Source organism: Emys orbicularis, chromosome 4, assembly GCF_028017835.1.
Source record: "Emys orbicularis isolate rEmyOrb1 chromosome 4, rEmyOrb1.hap1, whole genome shotgun sequence".
NCBI lineage: Eukaryota > Metazoa > Chordata > Testudines > Emydidae > Emys > Emys orbicularis.
The window spans coordinates 110,844,433-110,859,191 of NC_088686.1; the positions used below are offsets into that span (position 1 = coordinate 110,844,433).

Below are 14,759 nucleotides of genomic sequence, written 5' to 3' on the forward strand. Positions count from 1 at the left end.
TTCTTCTTCACACAGCGCACAGTCAACTTGTGGAACTCTCCCCTGGCCCTGGGCTGCTGTGGCGAGAGGGGGCTTGGGGAGTCCTCTCTCCCCACCGCAGCCCCGAAGCAGCCTGCACCCCAAACCCCTCATCCCCAGCCCCATCCCAGAGCCTGCACCCCCAGCCCTCTCCCGCCCACACACCAACCCTCTGTCCCATTCCTGAGCCCCCTCCCACACACCAAACCCCTCGGCCCCACCCCTGCCACACATCACCTCCATATTGGTGCACATAACAAAATTCATTCCACACATGGACATAAAAGATTAGAAGGAACATAGGCACTGGCCACAAATTTCCTCCAGTTACCCCTGTATTGAGCACTTGTACTTGACTACAGCATATCTCCCAGACAGGCATCCAGTCTCCATGGAAAAGACTTTCATCTGTGTTCTCTTCATTCAAACTTGTAAATAAGAGCTGGTCGGAAAATGAAAAATTAGTTTAATGAAAAACATCTCAGCCATTCTGATTGAGAGACATTTTAAATGGAACCTTTTTTTAATTTTTGAAATTTGTATTTGAAAACATTATCCAAAATGTTATTGACACTGGGTTTTTGCAACCAAACAGTTTGGGTAACCATTTTAGTAGCGCTTTTTTTTAAATTACATTTTTTGTGAAACATCATAAAAATGTTTTGTTTTTCCATGAAAAATTTAGATTAAAAAAATGGATCAAGAGGCCACTTTTTGATGGAAATTTTTTTACTCCAAACATTTTGACCAGATCTACCCCTAAGGAACAAACCAACTCATGTAGCATGTACCACATCCCTCTGTTCCCAACATGACAGAAAGGTCCACACAACTAACTACAGGGATGGAGCTTGGGGAAGGAGGAAGAAGGGGATGGTTGGTCAGGAACAAAGCAAAAGCATTTCAGGCGAGTGTCTCAGCACACCGCTTTCCCCCAGTGTGAAGATGGTTTCATCCCCCAACCCCCTATGCGCCACTCACCCTGTTGATGGCCACTCTGGCCCTGTAGAAAGTGGTGGACCCCTCGTTGTCGGGGATGGCTCAATTCCCCCTGAGAAAGAACACAGAGAAGGAGTGAGAGAAGACAATGAGGTCTGGTTTTGTAGAGAGGGTAGCACTAAGAACATAAGAACAGCCATACTGGGTCAGACCAAAGGCCCATCTAGCCCAGTATCCTGTCTTCCGACAGTGGCCAATGCCAGGTGCCCCAGAGGGAATGAACAGAACAGCTAATCATCAAGTGATCCATTCCTTGTCGCTCATTCCCAGCTTCTGGCAAGGATTCTCTTAACACAATTTATAATTAGGCTTGGCAGCATTCAAATTTTACTTTTTAAAATAATTTTCATGGATAATTTCAATGTTTATTTTTAAGATTTTATATTTTTATCGATTTTAAATTTTCAGAGTTATGGGAAATATGGGGGCGGGGGTCAATTATTTAGTAATCGACGCTGAGATTCAAAAAGTTAAAACATTATAAATCGTTACAACACAAATTGTCAACATCACGTGTCAAAATATACAAAATAAATACCCTTAAAGCAACAAATCATACCTGTTTTTACTATCCATTCGCTAGTCCGTTTGTAATCAGCCTAATTCAAAAGTCTAAATCACTGGATTTTGACTAATAAGTTCTCCAGCAACATTTTCCTTATTTTGCTTATCGGTGGAAATATTTGTTGATTTGGTTTGGTTGGATATCGACGTTTACCGACATATACCAATAAAAAAAAAAACTAATCCTTCCAAGCCTACTTATCATTATTAATTATTTGTATTATAGCTGCTTCTAGAAGCCCAAACTGAGAAGGCCCAACTGTGCAAGGCACCACACGCAGTCCCTACCTTGAAGAGCTTACAGGCTAAACAGACTAGACAAAGGATGGGAAGGGAAAGAGACAAGGAGGTGAAGTGACTTGCCAAAGAAGGTCATACAGCAGGTCAGTTGCCAGAGCTGGGACTAGTGTTCTAAGTCCCATATCCACAGGGCCGCACTGCCTCTCAAAATTGGGTAACACGGTTTGGCCCACATCTGGTTACTTGCAACCCCTGCTATAAGGGTGTTATAGAAGCTCGGATACTACAGTGATGAGGGCGATACAAATCCCTAGAGATAGTGGAGTACCACTGGCGTAAAGTGGAAGAAGTGCAATTGGGATTGCTGGCTGTGGCAGTCTGTGGGAGGAGTTACTGGGAAGTAAATTGTGTCCCTCTCAACAATACAGGGTCTTGCACATTCTTTTACACCAGAGTGGCCTAGTGGATAGGGCACTGGAGTAGGATTTGGGAGACCTGGAAATACCCTTAGGTACACTAGGCTTCTCTCTCTGGAGACCACAGTTCAAGTTCTGGGGTTGGGCCACAAGAGGAAATGAGTCAGGACCAGAGGGGTCTCATCTCAATCTCTAATGGGCCATCTAGGAAAAAAATAGCACCACAGCAACCTCTCCATTCAAGAGAGGCCCTGGACTGAGACAGCCGCGGCTGGAGAGGCGCTGTCAGAGCTGATGGTGGGAGAGGCAGGGGGTATCAGGGAGCGCCACAGGTCAGGATTATGATGCAGATTTATGTGTTGGCAGCGGGGCAATAGGAGAAACCAGGAACGAGTGCACTGGCAGAGATGCGAGGGGGCAGCTCTCATATTGTGTGTCAAATTCTAGACGCTGTCATAGACTTTTTTTTTTTTTAATAAGTCGTCTAACTGACACAATCAAATCCCTTCCACACTATCACCACCAGGCTCATTTAGCAACTCGAAGCCAAGTAGGTGGATCTGTCTGTTTTTATTTAGTCGCTGGTGTACATCCTTGGTTATTAGCTCAACAGGGAAGCGAGGGAGGATGGAAGTATTGCAGGAGTGATTTAGAGCAGCAAACAACAAAATCTCCCTTGCAGCCCCAGTGCGCTCAAAGGCTTGGGAAAATGCAGATGAAAAGCAAGCGAACCATGGTGCCCCCATCTCAGGACGCTGAGGAAGGATGGGCAGCTGGGAGAGGAGATAAAGACAAGCAGTCAGGCACCTGCCGCTGGGATCCCCCCTTTCCCTCCCTCCTTCCCATTGGGGTACGTTATTAACACAGGGACACAAGGATCCCCCAGCTGAATGACTCTGCTGCAGCTAGCAAACATGAATATGCATCAGTTATTATGTAGCAGCTGATCCCATGCCCGCTGCTGATTTACAGGCTGAGTGGGATTGCTAAACAAATCCCTTTTTCACCCCCCACATGCTCACGCTGGCCTCTCTGCCCTGCACTGACAGGTGCTGTGAATTAACGCGGAACGCCGGGATTGGGATGGGAAGAGAAGACAGCTACTCCATCACTAAGTGCAAAGCAGGGAAAGAGATGGGCGAGGAGCTGTCTGGAACAGCCCAGGGATGCACTGAAGGGTCTCCTTCCTGTGTAATGCTGCACAGAGTAGGAGAGACGGGGCAGAGTGCCTGGAAGGGACATTAGAGTCCACAGGCTCCAGGGCTCCCAGTCACCTCTACAGTGTTCGTGTTGGTGAAAGGTGCCAGACTGACATCCCTGAGTCTTCTGTCTGGCTATGTCAAAACAGGCACAGCAGCAGCGTAAGCTCCTCCCCACGGCCACGCCTGCCAGCAGCAACACCGGGCTGGGGGGACCACTACTAGAGGTCAGGAGGCAATTAAATCTCCATGCTCATGCAGCTCAGAGCACTGCCCAGGGAGCCAATTAATGCTAATTCGTCCTGGACGGATACCACTGACTCAGTGTGTGCGCACTACTGAGAGGCCACCCCCAGCAAGCGTTTGATCGAAAGGGGAAGGAAGAGTGGGTTTAAGGTTAAGGCACAAGACTGGGAGTCAGGAGACTCCCAAGTGCTGTTCCCAGATATACCGCAGCCTCACTTTGTAGTCCTGGGTAAATCAAACAACTGGATTTTTGGAGGCTCTCAGTGTTGGTCTAAGTACATGCTCACCGAAGCAGGGTGGATAAAAATCAATTAATAAATAAATCTGTTTTCGTTTAAATCAGTCTTTTTATAAATTAACCTATTTAATTTATTTAAATTTGAAATTATGGCAACCTATGTTAAGGCCTAAACTTACTATCATCCATTCAAATCATTTCAATTAAATTAAGACAAATATTCAAGCAGTACGTTTGCTAAGTTTTAAAGAAATTCAGAATACCAAACTGGTGGAAGTCACTGGCTAAGCACCTGGAACCTGAGACTGCAGAAGTGCTAAACCAGCTTTTGACAGCAGTAGCCTCTTCCGCAGGTACAGAGAGAATATTTTCTTCATTTCAGTTGATGAAACTAGTGCAGTTCAATGACTAGCTCATAGGACAGACTGATTTAAATCATAATTTAAACCAAACGGAAAGCCTCAATTTAAATCACTGATTTTAAATCAATTTTTCCATTTCTACTTCAGTTATTGTCTTTAAAAAAGGTGCACTCTCAATAGCAGATATAACCATTGAATCATGTTGATTTACAACTCAATAGAGCCTTTATGCTAAATTTGGTACATCTTTTTGCCACCTCGGAGGGGACACTAACTATACACATTTATTGACACAATTATATAGCTTAAAGTTTTGATTCTTATTAACTGTACATTTTTAGTAAGTCAGAAAACGGTGAGCGATATATTGCTTATTGACTAGATAATTAACTTAATAGGGTCTTTTTTATGACTTGCAGTCATAGCAGGTTTTTCCCCCTCCAGTTCCCAGGTGTTGAAATCAACACTAGAGGCTGCCTGCTGATGAACGTTGTCCCTTTTTCCTCACTTTGATACCAGCATTGCTCCTTTCTGGTTGCACACAGTTCACTAAATACAGAGAATACTTTTGTTTAATATGTCAGTTTTAAATACAAAACATGGTTGGATAATTTTTTCCTTTATAGATCCAGCACATTTAAGGTAGATTTATTTAACTAATAAAAAACAATTTTAAAATGTTGGTTTTTGAAGTTTAAAACTGAATTCTAATATCCAACCAAATATGACGTAATAATGGCACCTTGCTCTTAGAGTGCACTTTTCAGCCATAGATCTCAAAGCACTTTACAAAGGAAATCAGTATAATTATCTCCAAATGCAGCTTGGACACAAATAAAAACATAACTTATTAAATACGAAATGCATCATTCACCATTATCTAACATAATAAAAATTAAAAAGAATCTGAATAAAATTATCTTAAGCTAGATAATTGCTTAAATAAATGTGTATAGATATAGTACAGAAGTTCTCAAACTGCGGTCCATAGACCACCAGTGGTCCGCGAGCTCCATTCAGGTGGTCTGCAGACAGCTCCCTCTAAGGTGCACACCTGGGCAGCCGCACACAAGAGAATGAAGGGCCACCCACCTAATTAGTGGAGCCGCACAGGCGTGGCTCCACTAATTAGGTGCCTGGCCCTTGAGAAGACGCACATGTAAGGTGAGGTGGTGGCCTTGGGGGAAATAAGGGGTAGGTGGGAGGGAGCAGTGGGGTGAGAAGAGGGGGTGAGTGGAATTTGGGACATGCAGGGCTGCGGCGGCCAGAGAATGAGGTGACTTTCCCCAGCTCCAGGGCTGCGGCTGCCGGAGAGAGACGGCCCTCCTTCCCAGCCTCAGCTCCGTGGGTGCTGTGGCGGGGGAGAGACCCCCCCTTTCTCAGCCCCAGCTCGGGGGCTGCCGTGGCAGGGGGGAGAGGGCACATCCATCACATTAGAAAGGTAAGACTACGGATATTAAAATATGAGTTGCATGCTTTTATTTGTAGAACAAAAAAACGTTAATTATTATTAAGTTTGTTTTTTATACAGTGCTTTTATCCAAAGCACTTTACAATAGTTAGCTAATGGTACAAACAACATTTGGAAAGAGCATTAAGCGGTCCACTGAGACTCAGCAATTTTCAAGTGGTCCGCGAAAAAAAAAGTTTGAGAACCATTGATATAGTGTATTCCCTCCAGCTTAGCAAAAAGTATCACCAAATTACACCTACCATTGAGAATCAACCTCTCTTAATAAAATAACTACAAAGTAAAAAAAAAAAAAAAAAACCACCAAGAAGATTAAAATCAATTATTTAAATCGAGGTTTCCTGCTTGCTGATTTAAATCTCCAATTTAAAATCTATCCACCCTGCACTGAAGTCAATGAGAGCTTTACCATGGATTTAGGTGAAAGCAGAGTTAGGCCAATGCAGAATGCTTTTGAAAATCTCACCCCATAACCTCTCTTTCTGTTTCCCCATCTGTAAAATAGCCAACCACAAGGGTCTTGGGAGGCTCAATTAACATCTGCTGAGTTCTTCAAGATATTCTAATATAAGGTGCTATAGAAGCATAAAGTATTCTTACTTCTACTACTGTGGAGCTTGTTCTGGGATTGAAATGGTGCTTGGACAGAGCAAAGAATCCGTCTCTCATTACCAGGCCGGCTTGCCCTCTTCCCTTTAATTCACCTTCAGAATTCTCAGCAGACCTGAACCACTGTCAGTGTGGCTGCCTGCTCCTAGACTTACAGAGATCTGCTGGCACTGAAACGGGATGGATATCCCGCTTGGTTTTGTAGTGACGGGCATGGGGACACTTCATGACGATTCCAATTTAAGTGGTCCGATTTCTGCTCTCTGCATCATCAGGTGTAGTGACATCAACATAACAAGACGACCCAGACCCCTTCATTTGTTCATTTGTTTATGATTTGTGTTACTGTAGCATCTCCATCGAGACTGAAATCCCATTGGGGTAGACACCACGTACATAAAGGGATAGTCTCCACCCCAAAAGAGCTTATAAATGGACAAAGGTATTATCCCCATTTTATAGATGGGGAACTGAGGTAGAGAGGCTAAGTGACTTGTCCAAGTTCGCAAAGGAAGCCTATGGCAGAACTGGGGATTTCTGATTACCCAAGCCCTGGTTTTAACCACAAGACTGACCTCCTTGTCAATTGCTCTGGTCAGTTATACAGGAGACAAGAGCATTGCAAGAAAGAGGATCATTCTATTACCCCAGCCAGTCTCCAGCATCTGCCTATAAATCTGCATGGTCAACAAAGATGGGTTTCCCCCCACCCACAGCCTCCTGAGGAACATGCTGCAGCGATGACATGCAGGGTTTGGCCAGGCTCACCAGCCAGCACACGTAGAGATGGATCAAAGCTGAACAGAACACACAGAAAGCAAGGCCCCAGACCTGCAGGGAACGAGGCGCTACCTCATAAAAAATTAGCCGTTTTAATTAAAAAAACTGGAAAGGGGAGCAAAGGGAAAAATTAAGAAATAGGTGGCGTGGCACCCTGCCATTCTGGTGACAGGGCCTATGTAAGTCAAGTCTTTTCTAGAGTAAAATAGCTGGAGAGTTCAAACAAAGCAGTGAACCTGTTGCTTGATTTCCCTTGGGAGACCTGTACATCTAGTCTAGGGCACTTTAGGCAACTATGCTCACCCATTAAGTATAAGCCCACCTATTCTATCCTCACCATCAATCCCAATATCAAATCTGTGGACATGGACAAGGGAAGACACAAAAAGGAAAGGGGGCTCAAGTCCACTGGCAGCAGGACTGAAATTAAACCCTTCGTGCTCATCTGTAGGCACATTTATAAAAGTGAATGTAATACACACTATTCGATAAACCACAGAACACAGCAGACTGATCCTTAGACACTTCACATGATACAGGTCATGAGGCAATGGCATAATTTGAAAGAACACATTCCATGAAAGCACTCTCTGACCAGTATATGCAAGGTTCATGCATGGCACATGCATGGCACGTGCTTACATGCAACAAAGATCGAGGCAAAACAGGAAAGTGAGCCTCAAGGCCAGTCTAAAGGCAACCTCTTATCCTAAGACAAGACATCTTTCACCTCTGCTCCTAGCTCTCCTACCCAAAAAGCCATTGATGTGCTAACAGACATATATACAGAATGTGTAAGCAATATGTATTTTTAAACTCCCACCTACCAGCTTAACAGACTGCTAGTATAGTGTTTGGGGATGGTTACTGTAGAATATTTTTAAAATTAAAGAGAGGACTTTGCTCACAGATGCTTAATCTGTGATTATTAGTATTTGTATTACAGTAGCACCTAGAGACTCCACTTGAAATCAGGGCCCCGTTGTGCCAGGTGCTGTACAAACCCATTATAACACACAGTCTCTACCCTGAAGAGCTTACAACCCAAATAGACAAGACAGACAAAGGGAAAATGGAGGCAGAGCGGCTAAGTGACTTGCCCAAGGTCATAGAGTAGCTCAGTGGCAGAGCCACAGATAGAACCTGCACTTCCCCGACTCCTAGTCCAGCACCACCACTTCCTCAACAAAGCTTACTTGACTTAGTAAGAGTTGAGACAGACTCATCCCCTATCTCTCAGTACCTAGCAGCCCAAAGCAGGGCTTTTATTTCAGCTTTGCTCAGAGTTTGCTTTAGAAAAGGATTCTCATTGGGGACATTTTACTGATCCACTTCTTTCAGCTTCTGGTCCAATTTCTGAAACCCTACTCTATATCTCACACTCCTCCTCTTCTTTTCCCCACATAGGCTTCTTTCTCACATTTGGTCTCCCCTTTTCCACCATCTGCTCCACTACTGGGAAGAGCAGAAGTTACCTATGGATACAAACTTCCCCATTTCCTGCATGGCAGCCCCTTCCCTGCAGTGACAGGGCCGCTCAGGGGAGGATACAATCCCTAGCAAACAAACAGGAATTAGCAATGGCCTTTCCAAGTGGTCAGCACTGCCTGAAGCAATTCAGTCCCCCCAGGCTAAAGCTATTATCAGCCATTCCAGTAGAAGGATGCAGGCAATGCCAAAAGGAACAGGAAGAGGAAACAGGGTCAGAGTTGCACTCAAGATAAGGCTTCTGGGGTGACCTTCGGAGTCCAGTTCACTTACAACAGCTGATCTCATCCGGTTCCCTTTTGACCTGTACAGACCAAAGGCATTATTCTGAGAGAAGCCTGAATTTCAGCCTCTAAACGATGAACTCCTTGGAGAGGAGGAAAGTCCCATGCAGCTATTTGGGGGAAGCCACAGCACAGAGAAGACCTGAAGCGCCAGTAAGTGCTCCTCCTAAAGCCTATTGGTGCCAAGTCAAAACATGTCTCCCAGATAACTAAATTCTGCAGACAACCTATAAACTGGCTCCCTGCCCCCATCCTCCTCACACCCACCCCCGTGGGAAATTTTACGAGCCACTGTACAATACATTCACGCACACTGCATATGGTCCCAATTTACAGAGTACCAGATCATAGAGCTCCAGGGTTGCAGGCTTCCCGTGGAATGTCTGGTTCGTGAACAGTTTCCCCTTCAGCAGCGATGCTTGATCCAGGAGCCTGCCGCCCCATAGCCGTACACAGGCAGGTCACCCAGAGAAATTAAGAGCAATCCCACTCTAACTGTACCCCATTTCAACCATCAGCCCTATGGGATCCAGTCAGCCCCAGTGCTACATGCATCTCCAGCATGAGTTGAGCCAATACCCACTTTTCCAGAAAGGAATTAAATATCTCAGCCAACCTAGAAGCAAGAAAATGGAGGGGAGTGGTTGCTAACCAGAGAGAGATTGTTGTTCACTTATTAAGCAAAATGAGAGAGAAATTAATAGAGATCATAAAATATTTGGCAGAATATTCCTCTTAATTGTGTTAGTACAGGCAAGATGCGATGCCAGAGGACTAAGGTAGTGATGTGTAGGAATGCTGTCAAATTTTACACACACACACACACACACACACACACACACCTACCTTGTACTGATATTCCACCATCTTACATCATCAGATTATTAAAAATACAGAAGGAATTTTCAAACTCTAATATACTTTTCACTACTATGGTTTGTTTGTGCAGGGTGGGGAGGAGGTAATGGCAATTCACTCAGCTCCCAACTCAGATACTTTCTCTAGGGTAACTGGTTAAGAGAACAGGCACTGTCATACGGGATCAGTCCTTTGGACCACTTACCTCAATATCCTGTGCCAGTACTAGCTACTCTGAGGAAGGAGCAACAAACCTGCAGTATAACTGGCCTACTGGGGAAGTTTTTCCTGAACCCCCATTAGTTAGAAGTTGACTTGTGCATGAAGCAGGAGCATCTGTACCCCTTCCGAACCCAGGGTTGTTATTATTTAGTAGTAGAACCTAGCAACCCCAGTCACGGACCAGTAGCTCACTGCACAAATGCAGAATAAAGACATTGCCCCTGTCCCAAAGAGCTCACAAATTAAGTTCTTACTATGGATGTTCTTATGTCCATAAAATCGTCAAATCTTTTTCCACAGTCCTGCTAAGCTCTTTGGTGTCAATGACATCTTGTGGCAATGAGTTCCACTGTTTAATTGTATAGTGGGCAGAAACTATTTCCTTTTTCTGGTTTTATATTTGCTACCTTTGGGTTTCTTTCAATGTCTCTGCATCTCTCAGTTTCACCTTCTGGCTTCCATATTATCATGATATGGGAAGCTAGAAAAATGTCTTCGGCGTCTTTTGAAAAATCCCAGCGTCTGCTGTTATTTACTAAAGATGAGAAAATAAATATAAAATTGAGAGGCAGCCTAGTCTAGCAGATAGGACCCTGGAAGACCTGGGTCCTTATCGCAGCTCTGCTACTTACCTGCTGTGGGAACTTGGGCACCCTCTGGGCCTCAGTTTTCCCTCCCATCTTTTTGCGGTCTTGACTATTTAGACTGTAAAATCTTCAAGGCAGGGATGTCTCAATCTATTTGTACAGTGCCCCGCACAATGAAGCCTTATTTTAGGACAAGGCCCCTAGATGCTACAGTAATACAAATAATAAATAACAAAATGAAACTGTAAGAATGTCTCTTAAAACCTCCTGTAGCATAAAGGCTGACTAATGCCCTGAATTAAAATATGCTAGGCCAGATTCTCAGCTACTGTAAATTAGCTGAGGATGTATCCCTTTCAGTCAATCTTCTTCTTTGGCAGGTTTTACATTGCCAAATCTCACCTGACACTTGCAAGTTTACTTCTGACTTTTAAACTCACGTGTCGGGCTGCAGCCTCTCCCTTCCTTTGGGAAATTTAAAACCTGGTGCCTTCTTCATAATAAACATGCAGAAGGGTTTAAGACTGTCAGATGGCGCAAGCCTAAAATTCTAGGTTTGGTTTTGTGGTTAATGTTTTTATGAAGCCAAATATTATTAATAGAAATGTTTTTATGGATCTTAAAAAGTACAGGAATAAATTCAGTGAACACAGCTTTGTTTCTACATAAGCAGTGCGTGCATCCCCAAACATTGCAGTACTGTGCTACAGCCCAAGCCTGAACGACTACCCTGCGATTTTATAGCCCCACACCCCATGAGCCTGAGTCAGCTGACATGGGCTGTTTACCTGCAGTGTAGATGTACCCTCTGAGGACAAACCTGGATACTTTTTAGCCTACAATGATGATTGTTACCATGTTAAAAGGGACAGTCGACTCAAAATCATAAACAAGCATCTTCATCTGTGTTACTAAACACCTTCGATTATTGAGATGGTAGTAATTTTTGAAATCCAGTTTGCTTGTCACTCTATTTACTATCAACATCGCACGCCTCTTGGAGAAGGAGGGAGGGGGAGGGGGGAATCAATGAGGCCAGTCTCTCTCCCACAAATTCTCAGTGCTACGATGTCTGGATTTCAAACACTGTAAGGAAAAGTGCATTTAGTTGGAAGCAACTGTTTTCACTGGATTTTTTAATTGTGGAAACTTTTCTATGGATCTTACGCTATATATAACATTCCCCCCCACCAATACAAAGTTTTGGCCAAACTTAAGTTGCTGCAATAACCGTTTATCGCAGGGGTGGGCAAACTATGGCCCTGCCTGCGAGCTCCAGCCGGGGGGCCAGGTGGGGGGCCGCTCCGGCACTCCAGCCAAGGTGCCAGGTTGGGGGCCGCACCACGCGGCTCCCGGAAGCCGTGCCATGGCCCCGCTCCGAGGGTCGCGGGCCGCTCCACGCCTAGGAACCGGAGAAGGGACATGCCACTGCTTCTGGGAGCAGCTTGAGGTAAGCACCGCTCGAAGCCTGCACCCCTGAGCCTCTCCCCATGTCCCATACCCCTGCCTCAACCCTGATCCCCCTTCCGCTTTTCAAACCCCTCTATCCCAGCAGAGCACCCTCCTGCACCCCAAACCTCTCATCCCCAGCCCCACCCCTTCCCGCACCCCTGCCCCAGCCCTGATCCCCCTCCCGCCTTCTGAACCCCTCAGTCCCAGCCCAGAGCACCCTCCTACACCCCTAACTCCTCATTCCCAGCCCCACCCCAGAGCCCGCACCCCCGGCTGGAGCCCTCACCCCCTCAGGCACCCCAAACCCAATTTTATGAGCATTCATGGCCCGCCATACAACTTCTATTCCCCAATGTGGCCCTCAGGCCAAAAACTTTGCCCACCCCTGGTTTATCGGGAAGCACCCTCAAGTTAATGTACTGAAATATTCCATGATCAGCTATTAGAATGAATTCATTTAGTATTTATTTAAATGAGGCAAGGCTACCTGCAGCTTCTAGGGAGGCAGATAACTGTACACAGACAGCATCCTTGAGCTCTGCTCTGCTGAGACCGCTTCATTTCAGAAAAGGGACTAGCCTGCGACACAGAATAGGATGCATCAAAGGGTAATGGCCTCCTGCTGCTGCAAAGAAGCTGCCTTATTTGATGGTTTTTTACCGTAACAAGAACAATATTTACAATATCAACCAGCTTGTCGGTGCCTCCTCACACCCCACCCTTTAAATAAAATAAAAATGACAATACTATTTCAAGCAGAGCTTTCAATAACCTGGAAAGAGAGAGATTCCATGAAGTGCACTTGGGACTTGGTTAACTGCCAATCTAGTTAACATGAAAGGCACTGGGAGACATGATGGTGGAGGACTGTACAAAATCATAAAGTGAGATAAAATGGGTTAGGGTGCTTTAAAAATAAAGCTCTATGCTATGTCCAGGGTGAACAAGGCTCAAATAGCACAGACCTGCATTTTTATTTCCAAATCAGCAGGCACTGATCCTGCAACAACGTTCTGCTACAATAACTTTACTTCTGCTACACCAGTGATTCTCAACCAGGGGTATGCAGAGGTCTTCCCGAGGGCACATCAACTCATCCAGATATTTGCCTAGTTTTACAACAGACTACAAAAAAAAGCACTAGCAATGTCAATACAAAGTAAAATTTTATACGGACAATGACTTCTTTATACTGCTCTATAGACTATACTCTGAAATGTAAGTACAATATTTATATTCCAATTGATTTATTTTATAATTCTATGGTAAAAATGAGAAAATCAGCAATTTTTCAGTGACAGTGTGCTGTGACACTTTTGTATTTGTGTGTCTGATTTTGTAAGCAAGTAGTTTTAAGTGAGGTGAAACTTGGGGGTACGAAAGACAAATCAGACTCCTGAAAGGGGTACAGTAGTCTGGAAAGGTTGAGAACCACTGTGTTACACTATCTTCCTGATGACACTTGGTGTAAAGGAGTGAGACAGCTCACCCCTTTACTACTAGACCTGTTGCACTTTGAGTGGTTTAGGGACCTCTTGGTCTGCTAGCCACACACCAGTAAATGAACTTGCTAGTAGGATTGGCTGGGATAGACTCCACATGGCAGATCTTATAGAAAGAGCAATTGTAAGTGCTATGTATATTAAATGGCTTCCCATCCACAACCACTAGACTAGAGGAAAAAAGCTCCCTGAATTGCTCTATGAGGGTTAACTTGTAGCAACAAGTTGCTCCCAACCACAGCATGCCTGGTTCAAAATAGCAAAGTGATGAGGAATACCAATGGCACAATGGTAACAAAAGCACACGATGTGTTTTAAGTAAACATGAGAGAGAGAACAAACACCTGCCTTTAAACAATTAAAGTTAAAATCCACCTACACCTCGGGGATAAGAGAGTTGTGAGAGACAAAATATCAACCAAAAGCCTCCTAAAGCAAGAACCTCTCCCTGGGATCTACAGCAGAGGTGGGCAAACTACGGCCCGCAGGCCACATCCAGCCTGCGGGACCATCCTGCCTGGCCCTTAAGCTCCCAGCCGGGGAGGTTAGCCCCCCTTCCCTCCCCCGCAGCCTCAGCTCGCTGTGCCACCAGCACTCTGGGTGGCGGGGCTGCGAGCTCCTGCCAGGCAGCGCGGCGGCGTGGCTGGCTCCAGGCGGGCGGCGCAGCTGCCAGTCCTGGTGCTCTTGGTGCTCTGAGCGGCATGGTAAGGGGGGGGGGGGGTTGGATAAGGGGCAGAGAGTCCCAGGTGGCAGTCAGGGGACAGGGCGCGGTTGGACAGGCGTGGGAGTCCCGGGGGGCCTGTCAGGAGGTGGGGGTGTGGATAGGAATCGGGGCAGTCAGGGGACAAAGAGCAGGGGGGGTTGGATGGGTCGCGGGTTCTGAGGGGGGCAGTCGGGGGGCAGGAAGTGGGGGGGGGGGCGGGGACCAGGCTGTTTGGGGAGGCACAGCCTTCCCTACCCAGCCCTCCATACAGTTTCGGAACCCTGATGTGACCCTCAGGCCAAAAAGTTTGCCTACCCCTGATCTACAGAGATTCAGTTCAGACTCTGACACTGATTCAGTCTAACACCTTGGACAAGTCACTTAAGCTTTCCATCCACTTCCAGTCCTTTTTGGTTTATTTAAAACGGGATTATACTGACCTACCTCATATGGTTTTGGGGAACATTAGCTAATGGTTGCAAACTGCTTTCCATCTTAGGTACTCATGTGTCTCTCATTAC

General features: G+C 45.4%; 1 protein-coding gene across 1 annotated transcript in view; it reads right to left on the minus strand.

Moving 5' to 3' along the window:
• The window catches only part of HRAS (HRas proto-oncogene, GTPase), an 83,624-nt gene that overhangs the window by 41,918 nt on the left and 26,947 nt on the right, over positions 1-14,759 (minus strand). The window contains exon 2 of the mRNA XM_065404537.1: positions 1,000-1,069. The gene's annotated coding sequence lies outside the window, so the exon portion shown is untranslated. The remainder of the gene's footprint in view (positions 1-999; positions 1,070-14,759) is intronic.